General features: G+C 32.1%; 1 protein-coding gene across 3 annotated transcripts in view; it reads right to left on the bottom strand.

Moving 5' to 3' along the window:
* LOC118185156 (protein turtle-like) overlaps nucleotides 1-19,415 on the bottom strand; it is a 657,136-nt gene that overhangs the window by 29,982 nt on the left and 607,739 nt on the right. For all 3 annotated transcript variants that reach the window (XM_085813856.1, XM_085813857.1, XM_085813858.1), the window contains exon 13: nucleotides 563-686. The gene's annotated coding sequence lies outside the window, so the exon portion shown is untranslated. The remainder of the gene's footprint in view (nucleotides 1-562; nucleotides 687-19,415) is intronic.

Below are 19,415 nucleotides of genomic sequence, written 5' to 3'. Positions count from 1 at the left end.
ATAAAATACCCAACTACATGTGGGTACATTACTGATTAAAATTGTTAAAGTTTTGTTGGGAATGTTTGTTAAATAGCATTAGTAGGTCTGTATTTAGTTATAAAGTATTTTAATGGCTAATAAATTAACTTACGATATTCGATTTAAAAATTATTTAAAAAAACGTAAAATTATTTTTTTAATTATTTAAGTTGTTCAAACAATTACTTTCTCATGTGTTATCAAGATTTCTCTAATTTACAGACGACTAAGTCTTTCAAATTTCATGTACATTACTCATCAAAATAAGAACTCGTTGCCATATAAAAATAAATGATAACTTGCACACTTTTGAAAGCAAGAAAAATGCGTCTTAGGAATGTCAAAGAATGATAAATAAGTTAAAAACAGTTCAATTTATTGGATTCTCTCAAGGATAAGTTTTATAGCATCATAAAATTTATTAATTTATAAAAGCTAACTTTCCATGTATAAAATCTAATTACATCGAAGAATGAATTCTTTGTTTCCTTTGATTAATATATGAATGGGAGACAGCAGTTGTCGTTTATTTTGCACTTACCAAACATCACGGGGTTTAATTTAAAGGGCAGATATGGCATCGCCTTCACACATAATTCACACTTTCTTGGAAATTTCATCTATGGATGGAACGGATGACGAATGAGTGAAGAATCCCTGGAAGCCTGTGCAGAGAAAACATTTTAAAAATCAATCACTTTTAGTGATTAATTAATTTAAAAGCTTAAGACAAAGACATGAACTTTCTACAAATGAGTGGATAAGGAAACTGCCCGCATGATATTTTCTAACTTGCAAATATTCAAGTTTAATATACTGTTCCTACTGTCATTTGCAAATTTATTAAACTTATGAAATTTAAGTATGTTTCCGTTCCATAAGATGTTATAAAATATTATTTGCAGTAATAATTTGAGTATTACAATATCCATATATTTTACGTTTTCTAACACTAAGCTGCCACTTTATCACAATGGAAAATTTTCCTTTTACTTTGAAAACTTTTTTTTTCACAGTATTAGACTCAGACTATTTGATTTTTCAAATTGTGTAAAATCAAACACTTTAAAAATGGAAATTATGATAATTTTTAGTAAATTAAAATTTTATTTATTCTCCTAATTCATATTTAACACGTTAAATTTCATTATTTTATTAAGTATAAATAATTTATATGTATGGGAATATTTAATTAAAATCAGTAATCAAACACTTTAAAATGGAAATGATGAAAATTTTTAATAAATTAAAATTTTATTTATTCTTCTAATTCATTTTTAACACTTACTAAATTTCATTGTTTTAGTAAGTATAAATATTTTTTATTTATGGGAAAATTTAATTGAACTCAGTAATATGTAAATAAAAAACATTTAATACGAAATGCTTTTAGAAATTATCAAATATGCTAACAAATATTAAATAATTTTAGCATTGATCAGTTCCTATACTGGATATATATATATATATATATATATTCCTTAATAATATGAGTAGGGGACTATTTATTTTCACTCTTATCTTAAAATATTTAATTTTTTGCCCTTAATGTTTAAACATAGGGGAGGAACTTCTGTATGTTTAAAATAAAAACCTTTTGATTACCCAAAATTGTTTATTACTTTTATTACATTTCACAGCATAAAAGTGTTTAGATGAACGTTTGTTTTGTTTTCATGCATTTTGTTTTACTCTTTTTTAACTTAACATTTGTTAAACTTTTGAAATCTTCCAAAATTCTTTAAAATAATAAAGAATTTCTTATCGGTCAGTAATGAAACTTCAGTATGCTCATTTTGCGCACACATAGAATTTAGACTTTGTAATGCATTTTTGTCACATTTTATTAATATAATTTAATATATAGTTTCATTACACAGTTTTGTGAATTAGGTTAAAATTTATATTAATAAAAATGAATCATTTGCAAGAATTTTATTTCTGTTGAACTGCAGTTTCTAGTTTTAATATATATATATATATATATATATATATATATTTTTAAGGATTTTTTTTTTCCTTTTTAAGACCATTATACGTATCTAAATTTTATATGCTATTCTGTATTAGTTTTCAACTTGATGAAACCAAGACGGCTGCGTATTATCAGACTCCTTAACATAGCTTTCATATAAAATAAAACAACCTGCCATTTTGTTTCTGAGATAATGAGAAACTTCATACCTCAGAATGATGTTTTCGGTATGGCAGCAAAATGTTAGAACAGTAAGTTTACAAAGTTTTCGAAAGACAATAAATTAATTTTCACGTTCAAGAAAATGTAAATGAGTTAAATGCTTCGTAAGATAAGACTTCCTACAAAAATTTTAAATTATATACCATTTGGCTTATGAAACAATAAAAGAGAACAGTAGATTTACAACGACACAGCTGACATATTTTTTAATATACAAAATCTGTAATTCATTCCAATGGTTCCTGAGATACTAAAATTTACAAATCATGAGATAAAGTTTGTTTCATGTACGAAAAACTCTCATTTCAGGTTTTTGTTTCTAAAGCATTATAGAAAATGAAAAATTTAGTATGAAAAGTTCAAGACGACTTCCACTTCAAAAAGATAATTGAGAAATCTATTGGTTATGTTCCTCTTGCTACTCTCAAAATTTCATCTATTTCAATTAAAGGAAGTGAAATAATTGTAGGAAAAGCACGCATGAAGACGAATAAAGAAAATTTAAGCAAAAATGTTTAATTTAAAAGTTAATAATGAAAATAATTACTAATGGAAAATTAATAATTAAAAAAATTATTAATCTCGCCTTTAAATCAATAAATATAAAATCCGCTTTGGCAACTGATAAAACTAATTCCGTACTGATAAACAAAAATAAAATTTAATTTAAAATATATTGAATTCGCAAGCTTCAGCGTTTTTGTTTTCATTTTCGTTATGAGTGTAAAATGGTGAAAACAAAAACAGAAAAATCTCAAGCTATTTCAAGAAAAGCATTTGTCATTGAAAGAAAAAATTATATTTCAGTAGTTTTTCAATTAAAAATTTGAAGAGTTAAAATAAAATGTATTTCAATAGTTTTCAAATTAAAATTTTTATTTTCTTATAATTAACAAGGAGGTAATCAATATATATATAAACAATATTCTTTTTATACTTTGTTTTCTAATTTTTGCAGCTCAATGAGCAAACTTCTTGACGACAAAGGTCTTTTTTTAGTTTGTTTTCCTTTCTGTAATTATATATATATGTATGTATGTGTGTGTGTCTGTGTGTATACCTATAAGATAAAAAATAACGTAAATCAAAATTATAATTTCAACTAGCGGTAACCAATTAATTCCTCTCTATTTTAAAAATCGTAATAATAGCCTTTCTGGACTGCATCATTTCTAGTTCAATCCATCTTGCATGACTTGCGCCCATGACCATGTGTGATGAAGAATATATTTTCTATAATTAGTCCATATCCACCAATAAAATTTACACTAATTTTGGATACGCCTGTCTACAAGTCTTCCCTTCGAGTGTCATCTTTCTAACTATGCAGTAAAGTCTCCCCAGGATACACCGCAGAGAACCATCATAAATCTGTTGCAACTTACTTCACTTCATCATATTGCATATACATAGAGAGAATTTCAATCTATGTTTCATTAAAGGTTTCCAGTTTTCATCACAATCATCAGATCTTTCTTTTCTGTAGACAAAAACAAATACAAAAAGCATGCAGTAAGCAGTTAACGCGTTGCGGTTAAACGGATCTTGTCTAAAAAAATTTAAGCTCTATTATATGATTGAAAAACAAAGGAAAAATTATAAGGAAGTACAAAAAGAAGAAAAGAATGCATGGGATAATAACAGTGATAACGTTGTTGTCACAGAATTTTTAAGAAATGTTGCTACCTACAATAGTGTATAATTTAATTATGAATGTTTTTGAAATGCATAGATATTGTTTATATATTTCAAATACATATTAAATTAAATCTTTCGTAAAAATAAAATTGCTGAATTGTGAAATATATTAAGTATACAGCCATTAATATTTTGTCTTCTATTGTCTGCTATCAAAATGAAAAAAATGACTAATGAAAAAAAAATTTTGATCTTTTTGTTTTGAATTATGTTCCTCATGTTTTGAAATCTCATTTAATTTATATAACCGAAATAAAAATATTATTCTTACTCAACTGCTGGAAAATGCAGATAAATTGCTAACAGTACTTTCTATTAATTCAGATATAGGCTATTACTCTTTCCTGTATTTTGTTTTAACTGCTGTCGAATGAACCGTGATTGTAGGTTAACCGTAGATGTCGTCCTCAGTATTACTCCGGTTAATTTCGAGTCTTCTAGAGTTAGAATTATTTCCATTGACATTTTATAGGAAATTTTTTATCTATTACATTATTAGTGGAGACGTTTACTTGCTGCAACACATGTTATTAAAATGCGAAAAAATACTACAGTCGATCCCAGCTATACAGAAGTAGCTATCTGGAGGTTCATAACGAACCTCCAGGTGTAATTAAAAAAAATCTCTAGTCCCGTTAAAACTGTTATGCAATTAATGTTACTTTTATATGGCTATAACGAACCTCCGAACGTATGAAAAATCAGATATTACTAACTATATGAATATCGTTGCAAACACTATTTGTTATATTTACCAGTAAAATGTATTAACTATTACTATTTGTCTATAAAATGTACTAATCAGTACTATTTACTTGTAAAACGTATTAGCCTTTAATATCATAAATGCCTAGACTATTAAAGTAACAAAATAGGCTTATCTTTTTACCTTCATACCCGCCTGTCTCTGAATTTCTAAGGCTATGTAAAAGGGCGTAACAGATACATAATACGATCTTACGGTATTAACTTTTAAGATTTCAAATCTGATAAATCATTTGTATGTTAACATTGTATTTGCATTTTAAAATAATATCTGCATCTTAAATCTTGTATGTTGAAATCAATAAAAAAGTGGGATATTTTTATTGTAATCAGGGTTGGATGAAATAAATCAAATAAATTGAGTCGAAAAATAACACAATGGTACAATACCGCCATTTTGCACAAAATAATTCATGCTATTTCGTGCATGTCGCGGTATTCTCGATGGATATGCATTAGCTACTGTTGTTAAAATAATTTCGCATTAATTTTAACACATATTAAATGCACGTTAACAGAACAGATAAATAGAATTTCGCAAAGAATTCTTACGTAAAATAGTAGCAAATAATGAGCATGGAAATTATTAAAAATTCACTTAATTTAAAAATAAGTTAATATAAAATTGCTTAGAAGATGAAAAATTAAACCCTAACTCCAGAAGAGTAGGTTGCTTATGTTTGTTGAAATTTAAAATATTTTATATTTAATAATATTTTTTGAAACATTCGAAAGAATTTAAATTGCATAATGACTCTGATTTCTTCTCTAGTTGCGAAATTATTTCAATATAAGCAAAGTTAATTTTAATTTAGTAAAGAAGTATGAGTTTTCATATAAATTTAACATGATATCTGCTTTTGATAAAAGAAGAATCTGGCAGTATGTATGTGTGTTTGTATGTTGCATTTGAGAAAAAACGGCAGCACTTAGATCCACCAGATTTTGAGTATATGTAGTCTTTCACCGGAACATGCGCTCTTTCAAGCCCAAACTTTGAATTTCGAATTCCCTTTTTATTTATTTTGTGAGAATTTAATGAATATTTGAATCAAAATTCAGCGATTTAAAAGCTTTGTGTTGCCTGCCGCCAAAGCATTTTATATAGAGATATTCTAAACTTAATTAGAAACCCCGGCAATGTAAAAGAAAAGTACTGCCACTACCCTGAAAATATATTTTTATCTTCCAAACCCCAGTGCGATGCCAGTTCACGAAATGTAAGATATGTAATTTTTCTTTCAAATTTATTTCTCTTATTGATTAACAATTCAAACGATATAAAAGCAAAAAACGTAATTCTTCGTTTAACAGAATAAAAGACTGAAGCACCTAAGTAAAAGTGGTTTTAATAGAACTTTTTTGTGCAGCTTTTAGTGAGTAAAATATTGACTATGCACATTTTATTTGAATTATCTAAATTCCTTGAAATTATTATATATTTTCTGCTTTTTTTATAATAACTATTTCAGGTGGATGGCCGCGAAAGCGGCTAATATGGTAAAGCGTACACCTTGCACACAAAAATATGGGACAGATCTGTATCTCCCTTTCTACTGGACAGATTGTCGAAATTTAACGTACGTTTTCCAGGTCTCGAAAGCGCGACTTACATTTATAGTATATAGCATTGTTCTAACCTAGGTATTTTGTCACAAAATCAGATATTTTCTAAAATAACGTACCATTTTTTTTAGATATTTCGACTCAACGACTATGCTAAAGTGCGAAGTTTTGTAAAAATATAGAATAGTTTTTAACGCACGAATAGTTTCTAAAAATTAGCTATCTATTCATTAATATTTCCTTTTTTTAATTAAACGTATTTGATTCTTTCTTTCACATTTCGAAATTTAGGTTTATTCCAAATAAAATTCGCCCATTTTTATTATATTAACATATAAATTTTTGTTTAAAAAAATTTTGAATTATATAACATTTCTACCATCATATTAAAATAGATGTATTACTAAAAATACCTGCGAAAATTATAGTTTTTTATTCAAAATTTCCTAAGATATACGCAAATTTCCATTTTAGTCCGTTTTAAAGTCTGGCATATTCGTTATAAACAGTAATAACGCCAAACGCCGCAGTTTACTCACTTTGTGAACATTACTTGAAAGTATGAACGATGACATTTTTTCCGCTCTTGTACGATGATAAAAAGGAAAGGAAAGTATAGGTTGCTATAAATTAAGAAGTTCGCCGTGTGAATTATCGCGAAACTGAAAAAAAAAAAAAAAATGTGCCAAGAGAACTTTTTTAATTTCTCCATAAATTTCTCACCAAAAATTACAAAATTTAATATCTAGGCATAATTCAAATCGTAGAATTGAAATATGGGAAACAAAATTGGTATGTAATTTCAGAAAAAGTTCGATTTTGCGTCAAAATACTTATGTTAGAATAATGCTATATATAAATCTAATATATATTCTAAATCACGCTTTTAAGACATGGAAAACGCAACTTAAATTTTAACAATCCGTGCAGTAGAACGCGACATATAGAACAGTCTCCTTTTTTGTGTGCAAGGTATACATTAAGTATATTAGGAAACACGTTCCTTTTTACGCATCGGCCTTGGAATTTAAACACAATATAAAGGTGATGACTCGTCATTATTTTAAAGAGGTTTATGGAAATCAGATGTATGTTAAGGTAGAATCAAAATACGTTTAAAAATTACTTTTTCCCTTAGCGGACGTATGTCGATTGTCGTTATATTTATGCTTATATTTTACAAATTGCAGAAGAATATCAAAGTAGTCTATAATCTTTCCAACCTCTAGCATATTTAACTGAATATCGAATACAAATCACTTTCATGCAACGATCTGTGCATAAATGTAACATAATTCATTCTTAGACTCCTAAATGTAAGCAATTCATTACGAAAGAATCTAAAAAGCGCTAGAATCTATCTCCCTTTTTCAAAAGACAATTACCGGACTGGAATGGAGAATTCACAGCTTTATTTTTGTTTATTTCTAAATTCAAAGCAATAGATTGATCGACAGATAATGAGGTTTCATTTTGCCTATCTTACTTTCAGCAATCTTAATTAGCCTGTAGCAGAGAGAAATTGATTTAAAGGCCTTCTCGAAAACACGCACCAGTTACGTTTCATTTAAATGAAACAATGGAAACATGGTATTTATTCATAACAGACAAAGCGCCCACTTGGCTTTGACTACCGTTTAGGCACGTTCATCTGTAAAACTCGAAATGATTAATTATTTTAAGGATAATCGTAAAAACAATGAAATAGAACAGCTCGTTTGATGCGTCCTTAAAACGGTGCCCGATTTAATCACTGAAGAATAAGTGATCGTATTAACGAAATCGAGAGTGCATTTTTATTAAGAGAATTTTTAGGACGGAATTTTCAAATGTATGTTTTCCTCCTTTTAATGCGTTTTCAATTATTATATATAGTATTTAAATACTCAATTTTGGAAATTCTTACAGAGCATATGAAGTAACCTAACAACGGAAGAAATCAAGTGAGATAAAGACAATATTACAGGAGACACATTTTTTAAATCAAAGATAACAAAGTGCCACGCAAAAAATTTAAATAATTTAAAAGATCTCAAATGGAAAAAAAAATTAACCATTAATTATTACACACTTAATACGAATACAGAGCTGTTTTTGAATAAATTATTGCATAAAAGGTATTGTTACGTTATTTTCTGACACCAGTTGTTACGTTATTTTCTTCCTTCACGTTCGCGCGGGGTTCATGTGGATTTGGAGTGAATAATGACGACAGCACTCCATGAAATATCGAAACACACTTTATTTAGCTACTATTAAGCAGGACAGCTCCAAAATCACGTTTTTACGGTCGTCTAAGATCTGCTATAAACACTCTGAAACTCAGTGTCACAGCCTTCATACGATCAGGCAATAACGGTAAAGACATTTTCACTGCAAGTCCTAACTATGCTCGGTCGTTCTCGGAACTCCAAGTATTCTCGAGACTCTCCACGCTACAACTGGCGATGCACTCGACGACACACAGAGCACAGATCCCGACTCTTCGGCTTAGTCGTTCCCGGAGCTCAACGCACTCTCTCGACGATGCACTAACCGCGATACACTAAAAGACTCTTTCGGTGCACTCGACGACCCACTCGGCACTCGCTGACAGACTGTCAACTCGATCGAGTCCGCACGAACTAACTAACTAACTCATTCTTCGCGTACCAGCAGGGTTTATATAGCTTTTGGCTTGTGTTCCAGAACATTCTGGGCTAAACCGGTTAGAAATCCTTCCAGAAGGTTCTCGATCCGTCCATGGCATATCGTCAACTTTGTCGCCAAACGGGCGATTTCTCCCCAAATGCGACAACTTTGCCCTCTCTTGCCATTTTATGGCAACCCTAACCCTGCTTTGCGGGGAAGCTCTCATACCGTACCTGGACATTTCGTAACAGAATTATTTGAAATTATTATTTGAAAGGTATTAAAGCAGTATTTGAAAAGACGTTTTCAGAAAGCTTTATTTACGAAAATTTGCAATTTCAAACCGAAACAGTCATCTTTTGAATAGTATGACTGCCTTTATGCTGTCGTGAGTTGTTTACCCACTGGGTATCTATTACACTGTTAATATATTACACTGGATACTAAAGTTTTAAATATTTGTGAAATTTTCTAGTTGTTTGAATTGCAGTTTTTATTTTCGCCCTCGCGAAAATCCCAAATTAATTTAGAAAGAACAAAGTAATGCAAAAAAAGAAAAAGTGTAGAGTGTTTAGTTACTAAGTTCAACAAATCTTTGTTTCATGCATTTAATATAAAATGCTATATGCACTTCTCTCTTTCCTTTTCTAAAAGCTACTTAAATTCAGAGACACGAGAAGCTTCAAGCACTCCTTTTTCTCATAAACCCTACATAACTTTTAAAATTTAAATTTCTTGGATCAGAATATTTGAAATGCTTTCACTTGCAAAAGAAAATGCTCTTATGAATAAATTATTTATTTTCTCAGAATAAAACAGAATGTATAATTATTTCCATTTTATTGCAATTCTTAGAAGAAATTTTCATTAAAATTAATTAAAGTGAAGTTAAATTTAAAATTAAGTTAAAATTAAAAAAAAATAGTTAAAAGGATACATAGTATAAATTTACCTGTGGAGTTGCTGTGCAGTATGCATTTATACACACAAAATGTATATACGCCATTAAAATAAACGCAACTGCCTAGTGCATAGCAGCTAGATGGCCTGCCATCCCCAAGCTACGCTTATCATGAAATGTGTTTCATAAAATAACATTACCAGAATATGTAGATATCAGAGAAAATTACGTTTTTATTACAAAATAATTTTAGTAAAATATATTAGTAATATATTATTTCTAGTCCAAAAGGGCAATTTTCCCTGAAGGAATATTATTTTCGTTTTGGCATTTTGCGATGGTTCACTATAAATGTCCGATTCACTTTTCGAGTTGTTGCTGCCAAATATTATTCTCCTGTATTATATTTAAATAAATTAAATAATGAAGAATCTGCATAAATGTAGGCATGTTTCTCGCATTGTGATAAAACAACGGTACGTAGAGCCATCCAATTTTGCATAACGTACGTTTCCACCCGAATATGGAAGCCCAAATTTGGGATTTGATTTATTATCTATTTCATATTTTGTAAACCTTTAACGAATTTTTGGTAAACAAACTCAATGATTTAAAAGTGAACAATGGCAACACTCTACGGGGAAGAAAAAAAACAACCTTTTTATCTCCAGTTCGCGGAACTGTGTATCGGAAATTCTAAAGATATGCTCATTTAAAAAATAATTTGCGATATTGCTGTTTAACTGAATTTTATGGTTTAAGTGCAAAGAACATGATACTTAATAAATAAAGATAACACACAAAACTTTAAAGAAACGCCCCTTTGGACGTAATGTAAAATCTGAAACCTTTCAAATTTTGTATTCAATGTTTTTATCAAAATATTTTAATTTACTCTCTTTGAAAGTGTTAATGATCAACCAATTCTTTTAATTCGGAGCCAACAAGATAAACCGAAACAGAAACAAGTGAATTCTCAAATGTCTGATTCAGTTAATCTTAAGCCATCCAATGTAACGAAACAATTTTCATTCGAAAAAACGTGCCTTGTCTTGGAGATTACTATATTTCTAGTGGAGGTTTTGCAGAGTGTCCCGTAAATGTTGCGACAAACTTCTGGGGAAGGTAGGGCACATCATAATGATTAAGAATTTCATAGGAACCCATGCCCAGGAACGTCATTGTACATCGCCAGGGGGTGTTGTATAGGAGAGTGCTAGTACAAAGTGAGGATTGCCTCATTCGAGCGGTAGGTGACATACGAAGAGAATGGAACGCTGTAGGAATGGAGAGCTTGCAGATATGCACTTATGCACTTAGTGTGCGGAATAGCTCAGGGTAAGGGACTAGCCGCTGCAAGCATTTATCGAGGACGCTTTCCCGACAGATATCAACCACCCCACAGTTTGTTTGCATGTATGCATCAAAATTTGTGCGATTACCGGCCATTAAGAAGTGGCAGGACAAGTAAGGGCAGGCCAGGATCGACTCACTCGGTCGTTAAGGAAGAAAGTGTGTTGGATACGGTGGTGAGTATTCCAAGGACTGGCATACGTGCAATTACCTTTCAATTAAGAATGTCTAGTACCAGTGTCCAGTTTGTCTTGAATGTCGAGTCCTTCCACGTCTTTCGTCTCCAAAAGTTTAAGTTAGTACTCCCCGATGACCATTCTGAATGCACATTTCGCACAGTCGTTTCTGCAAGAAAATGCCTGTAATGTTAATTTCCCAGCTTATGCGTTGTTCACGGATGAGGTCATATTCAATAGGGATGGCATATTCAGTCACCACAAACAGCATTTGTGGGCTCAAGAAAATTCCCACAGTGTGCGGCACCACGCAGGACAACAACACTTCAAAGTTAATGTGTGGACGCGTTTGATCGGTAACTGCTTAATGCTGCTTGTGGGGAGCCAACAAAAGTGTTGTGTATCACGATTATGTTGTGTGTGAAAGAAAACTTCGAATTTTGAGAGCGCACCAGGGGCCGAGCGGTACTGATAGTTCGGTACGAGGTTCGAATCCCGCGAACGGGCTGGCTGTATGGGCGTTTTCGTGGTTTTTCCCGATGTGTAATGTCTTTACGAAAAGGTTTATTTTATAAAGTCCTCCACGAAGGCATCCTTTACCTTAGGCAGATAGCCCTTGCGGCTTTGCTGTTATTATATAAACCAAATCATTCCAAACTTCAAATAATACCTGGAATAAATTTGTTCATTGTTTTTCAAATCCAGAAAAACAAGGCTAGAAACAGAAGAAATCCTCATATAATGGGAAAAGAAATTCAGTCTTAGCAGACAACTATCAATTAGAATTTGAAGTTAATAGTGATGAAAGCAGCGTGGTGTTGGTCTCGTATACCAAAGAGCTACTGGAACTATTAGAATAAGCCAGAAAATAGGAGAAATCAACTACTCCCTTGTCACGATTCGAATTCCCGACAGGCGGATATTTTTTATAAACTGACAATCCGTTAGCTTATTCTTGAGCAAATCGGCACTGAAGTCTACACTACCGGAAAAGCATAATAGCAAGCTTGACCGGAAAAGCATTATTGCAAGCACCATATCTACCGTAAAAGCTTAATGAAAGCTTGAAAAATCTCTTTTCAATTGGAGTAGGATTACAGATTTTTGGAGAACATAGATTTTAATGATTAACGAATAGTAGCTAAAAAACTAATTAAAAATTAAATAAATGAATTATGAATTGGATAAATTACTGAATTGTCAGGCGTGTTTGTTAAAGTTTATGAAGTCACTGGTCATCGTGTAAGGTATTTCTCCCACCTTCTTGGCATGCCTTCGTGGTGTGGAGGTCTGCAAGCTGGGCGCGTGTTCAAGATGTCCGCGGTTCGATACCAGGCTAAGGTGTTGGTAATTTTCACATCTCCTGCTTCGAAATAACCTAATGAAACTGCAAGTGGTGCCCGAACTGAAAGGGTGGTGGATGATGACTCTTCACACCCAGGATTTGGCGATTGGGCCCCCTAGAAACCCCAATCGCCCTCTGAAAGAAGAACTACATAAAGTATCCCCCCCTTTCTTGGCATGCCTTCGTGGTGTGGTGGTTCCAGATGTCCGCGATTCGATTTCCGGCGAAGGCGTTACTAATTTTCCATCTTGCCTGCTTCTAAAAATGCGTAATGTCTCTACAATCGAAATAACTCCGTTTAGTAACACAATTATTTAAATAATGTTTGACGTTCATATGTATGGAAACCGTTATTTCTTTTACTGCTTTCCTTTCAAACAACTTTGTTTCAGTTATTTAACTAAAACTAATATGTATTTGTACGTAAAGTCAAACCGTAATTAACGCACTTTTCTCTGTTGACCCCATCATGCAATTTCGGGTGTTACTGTAATCATACAAGATGTAAAGATGCTGTTTTTCAGAATAAAATACAATAATTATAGAGATTAATTCAGAAGTCAAACAACAAAAATCAGCGTTATATTCACAAAATTTTCACAGGACTAGTTTCGATGGTTCATTTTTTTCATTTGCGGTTTTGCAGCTGAAGATGATGGTTCGGTAAAACCATCGAAACTAGTCCTGTGAAAATTTTGTGAATATAACGCTGATTTTTGTTGTTTGACTTCTGAATTAGTATTTATTCGGCGTGTTATTGTGTCTTAATTATAGAGATGTTTAAATGAGTGTTTCAGATATTCTTTAAATATCTCAAAAATAAAATTTGAAACTTTTTTTTTTTACATTTCAGTAAAAAGAATTAAATGATTTCTAAAATTAGAATTGCAGATGTAAAGGAAAATTCCATATTCCAATGTGCATATTATACAACAGTTAATTAGCAGCTCGAAGCGATGGGATTCTAATGAAAGAACACGAAATGTTTTAAAACATCTTAAAGATGTCGTGTTTATGCACTATTAGTTATGTATTTCAGACAGAGAGGCACTCTTTTAAAATATTCCCACCTGTTTCAATTAAACGCCTGTTCCAGCTTGCATGGCCTTATGGAAAATTACCAAGCTTCACTCACGCAAAGCTTCAAACTTTCATCAGATCGTTGGCAATTTTTATCCTTGAAAAGGTGATGAGAAATAGGTAAAATAAAGGTACTTCGAGTGAAAGATAATTAATGCACTGAATTCCATGCCTTTAAATTTTGAAGGTGATGAGCCCAAGACAGGGAAAGCATAATTATCACACAGTGGTTCCTTACTTGCCCTTATTCCAGATGCAAGTAGATATGCATACTTTTTTTAAAAGATTCTTCTCAGTAAAATTATACAATGCTTTTTAAATTTATCACTGTTCATGATATGATTTAAAAACTTCAGCATTTTTTATATTTTTTATATTTTTGTATGCTATATAGCAATAAAAAATGAAATATATCCATTAAGTTTTCGGAAAAAATAAATAAATAAATAAATAAAAACAAAATCTGAAATCGTTCAGATTTTATATTACGTCCAAGCGTGCGCTTTTCACATTTACAGGCACACACATGTTTCGAGAGCATTTGGGCTAAAAATATTTAAAAATAATATAAACTTTCGAATTTCCGATAGAGAGTCTCACGTACTGGAGATAAAAGTGTTGCATTCCGTACAGCGTTACCACTGCGCTCTCTGAAATTTTTCAGTTTTTTTAATAAAAAATTCGCTAAAGTTTTACAAAATATGAAATAAGAAATAAAAACAAATTCCAACTTCCAAATTCGTGCTTCCAGTTGCCCATTTTCGGGTGGAGAACTATGTTGTTCAAATTCTAATGACTCTAGATACCATTGTTTTTTCATAGTGCGAGAAACATGCATACATTCATGAAAATTTTCATTATTTAGTTTCTTTGAATATAATACAGGGATTGATATTTGATGGCAACAATTTGAAAAGTGATACATCGAGTGATACATTAAGTAAAAAGTGATACATTCAACTTCAGTAAACGCCCAAGGGCGATAGTAAATGTTAGTAATGTGTAATTTTGTATATGTGTTATGCAAATTGTTGCTCAGATTCTTTATTGTATATTGTTATTTTTTCTTGCTTTTTGTTTTTACTAGTGGCACTAAGGCGTCGCACTTAGTATTTTGTTTCTCTTGTGTGTACGTGTATTCTTCTGTGAAATAGTTGTTAAAAAATAGTTAATTATGTATGGATTAGTAATTAGGTACTTGAGGAAAAAAATTGTATTTAACTATTAGCAATTATGAATTTAAACTCTTGCTCATTTAATTATTTAGCACATTCAGTTATATTTCTCATAATTCGAAACTTTTATCATGTTATTCGATGAGGGGTAGGGCTATGGCGCCCAGGCACCCTGGTGGTTAAGCACCGCAGTTCAACATGACCAATTATTATTAGTCCAAAGGGATTTGAATCCCGAAGGACTATTAGTTTCGTTTTGGCATTTTGCGTCGGACTCATAAATGTCGGTTCACTTTTCAAACTGTTGCCACAAAATGTTAGAGTCCTGCATTATATTTGAAGAAATTAAATAATGAAAAATCTGCATAAATGTATGTATATTTCTCGTATTGTGATAAAACAACGGTACATAGAGTCATCGAATTTTGAATAACGTAATCCTCCAACGAATATGAGCATGTGGAAGACCAAATTTGAAATTTGAAATTTGTTTTATGATCGATTTCCTATTTTTTAAAACTTTGACGAATTTTTGATTAACAAACTCAAGGATTTCAAAGCGAGCAATGGCAACGTTGTGCAGAAAAAACATTTTTATCTCCAGCGCGTGAGTCTCTGTATCGAAAATTCTAAAGATATGCTCGTTTTAAAACTATTTTGCGATATTGCTGTTGCACTGGATCTTATGGTTTAAGTGCGAGGAACATGATATTTAATAAAGAAAGGTAACACACAAAATGTTAAAAAACGCCCCTTTGGACGTAATTTAAAATCTGAAACATTTCAGATTTTTTTTTTTCTTATTACGTGCTCCGCCCTAAAGCACTACACGGAAAGGGAGAGATGCCCCGTGGAGGTCTTTCTAAGGGAAACTGGCTCGGATCCACGTTACACATGGGGAAAACCACGAAAACGCCCATGCAGCCAGCCCGTTCGCCGGGACTCGAACCCCGGACCGAACTACCAGTGTCAGTGGCTTTTACCGCTCGGCCGCTGGTGGGCCGTCAGAATATGTTCAACCTCAATTTTTTTCGGCTGCTGTTTTAAATTCTTCTGTCCAATATTCCGTAGGAATTTCCCTCATTTTTTGCAAAGTTTTGGTCAGACCTTCCATTAATGTGGCGGAACGCGCAAGAATAATATCTTCCATTTGAATTTCAGTATTTATTCGATTGATTTCTCGAAGAATATTAGCCCAAACTATCAGGCTGATAATAAATTCAAAATTTTTTACATGTAGCAGATGTCCTGCTTCGTACTTTTGTAGGGTTTATATTTATTTTTTCTTGTATCTTTCATATACAAAGTTATTTCCTTTGAGCAAATAAATGAAGCAATGGGAATTATGTTATGTGCAATTTAGTAAATTTCAATTCCGTCTCTCACACGTTAGTGTCAATACCCTGTGATATTTTGTAAGTAATTAAACTGAATATATCGCCCTACAGCTTCCAGATCCTTCAAAAATTATTTCTAAATGAAACTGTCATGATCAGGAAGAGATTTTTCTGCATGTTCCTCTCTTGTTACGTTTACCTTATTATTCCGTAATGGATCTGTTTGATTTTTTACTCTCTTACATAAAACAGTTTAATAAAGCTCGGAAATTTTGAATTGAGGAAATATGAAGATTATATGTTTAGCTGTCCCGTTTAGCGAGAAAAACGATATTGCGCTCGTTGAAAAACTTTGTCTTTTATTCGCTTCGTGATTCATAGATACCTGCGACTTATTGATTTAAAAATTTCATTATGCTTTCCTTAAAACATTGGCCATTTTAGGTAACATTTGCTGTTACAAATACTGCATTTTATTACTTACGAATAAGTAATTAAATTTTAATTAAAATTTGTAATTTATTACTTACGAATTTTAATTAAAAAATATACTTTCAGTATTGTATTCACACTGTTTTGGCCTCCTCGGTGATTGCGGTGATTTGTGCCCAGAGGGCGCACCGCACAAAAAGTTAGTTGCGTTACAGAACGTAAGGGAAGCGGACACGCCAAAATGTCGGGCGTATTACCGCTAATTGAGGTAATTGCATCGTATCTGTCAGGTGGCAGAAAACTAATATGATGTATCAATTCACATGCCAGGTGGCAGAATATGTCTATCATGTACATGCCAGGAGGCATAACGCTTGTAAACATGCCAGGTGGCATACGACTTGTAAATAAATTGAAAATAAATGTACAGTAAAATATCTTGGTGCAATAGATCAAGGAACAAGCATCAACAACCTTCTGATCATTTGGATACGTACATTTTTTCTGGTGACACCGGACTTGATTTGTGGAGATGAAGAATGGACGAAGAAAATTAGTGAGTTCATGACTGAAAAGCCAGGATTTAACGCGAAGAAATTCGAGGTAGGCCCTTTTTCATTTTTCCAGTTTTGAATAGAATTGTTGAATAAAAATCTTGGTGATTATTATAGTTGATAGAATCTAATGGTAAAATGGAGGCTATGAATAAGGCAAAGAAGTTGCGTACGGTGACGCGTAACTTAACTACCAAGTTGATGAGTAAAATAGATTCTGCATTGTTAGAAAAGGGTGAAACCGCGGATGAGAAATTAAAAGAATTACTCGAAATGTTACTTGAAAAATCGCAGTTGTTGAAACAATACGATTCTGAGATTGAAAAACTTATAATTACGGAACAGGAGTTGGAACCAGAAGTAATTTCCGCGCAGGAATATCAGGAAAGAATTATAAGTTTTAAATGTAAAATTCAGGAAAAATTAAGAAAAAACGCGTGTAAAGTTAAATCTAGAAATTCTAGTGAGGAAACTATATCTCCGAAGTTGAAAACTTGTGAAGTTAATATTTTAAAATTGCCAAAATTAACGATTACAAAATATTACGGTGATCCTTGTTCTTGGCTTGAATTCTGGAATCAGTTTAGTAATTCCATTCACCAAAACGAAAGTCTCAGTTCGGTTGACAAGTTTTGTTATTTAAAATCGCTTTTGGGAGGTTTAGCTTTAAATGCTATTAGTGGATTAACATTTACTAGTGAAAACTATACGGTGGCTGTTGATATACTAAAAATCCGTTTTGGCAGAGATGACCTGCTAATTAATGCGCATATGAATAAATTGTTGAGTTTAGAACCTGTAAAATATTCTGGAAATACGGCTTCTTTGAGGAAGCTTTATGACGATATAGAAATACAAATAAGGAATTTAAATTCTTTAAATGTTACTAGTGGTTCTTATGGACATTTATTATCCCCTATTTTGTTAAAGTTAATACCCGAGAATTTAACTCTAGAATTCACTAGGAAAAGAAGTGATAAACAAAATTTCGATGTTAATGAACTACTAACGTTCTTGAAAACTGAAGTGGAATGTAGGGAAACATCAATGATGTTAGCGCGTCCTAAGAATTTTGATGTAAATGAAACATCAATACGAAACAAAAGTTCCCATCAAGGTTATCAAAATAAATCTTACATGCATTCTAAAAGAAATATTTACAGTACGAATAAGCAAGGTGCTTCGGTATTAACTAGTCAAAGCGAAACTCCCTCTAAATACTTTCAAAAATCACATTTTAATCCAAATCGAAAGTTCTCTACCCCGCCTAAGAAAGAGAATCAAAATGTCTGTATATTTTGTTTATCTGCTTGTCATATGAATCATGATTGCGCACTTGATTTAAAGGCTCGCCGAAAGGCATTAATGGATCGAGGTTTATGTTTTATTTGCTTTTCGAAAGGGCATCCAAGGCGTTTCTGTGCTCATAAATATGAAAAATGCAGACTGTGCAATGTCCAAGGTTTACATAATTCGTTAATATGTGACGCCGCATCGAAAGATTTAGAGACGGATACTTCCAATCAGACAAAACAAACGCCAATCCTTGAACCTTCTCTTTCGCTCTTATGTAATGAAAATAATAACAAAATTAAACCACCGACTTCCGTTCTTTTACGTTTTCGGCAGCAGTTAGGTGTAAAGTTACGTTTTTTTCCGTTTTCGGCAGCAGTTAGGTGTAAAGGGGGGAACGAAAAGGTATTACGTTGTATGCTAGATTCAGGGTCAACAAAGTCATTCATCTTACGAGAAGTGGTTGATTCACTGGGGTTGAAAATTATTAATAAAGAAGCGCTTATTATTTTCACATTTGGATGCAAAGATGCAAAAGAGCGCTTGTATGATATCGTAGAAATCGTATTGCAAAATGTAAGCCATCCCAGTAAAAAGATAAAAATTAACGCAATAGTCATTGATTCTATAACACTAGGGCAAGTAAAAGTTCCTTCTCGGTGGATACGAAAGATGGCGTTTGAGAAGGGAATAGAATTAGCAGATGCTGGTACGAGTGACGAAATTCAAGTATTAATAGGTTCGGATTATATTTGGGAAATTTTAGGAGAACGAAACGTGAAGATTTGTAAAAAATTAGTCGCAACAGAAAGCACTTTCGGTTTTGTGATTCAAGGCAAGGACGAAGGATCAAAGTGTAAGGACGCAAGAGTTAATCATATAACTGTTGTA

The sequence above is a fragment of the Stegodyphus dumicola genome, chromosome 3 (assembly GCF_044657685.1).
Source record: "Stegodyphus dumicola isolate Sdum_Otavi_A_Nest chromosome 3, ASM4465768v1".
In the NCBI taxonomy this organism is placed as follows: Eukaryota; Metazoa; Arthropoda; class Arachnida; order Araneae; family Eresidae; genus Stegodyphus; species Stegodyphus dumicola.
Note: the sequence above shows the minus strand (reverse complement) of the source record. Positions and strands in the feature narration are given on the sequence as shown.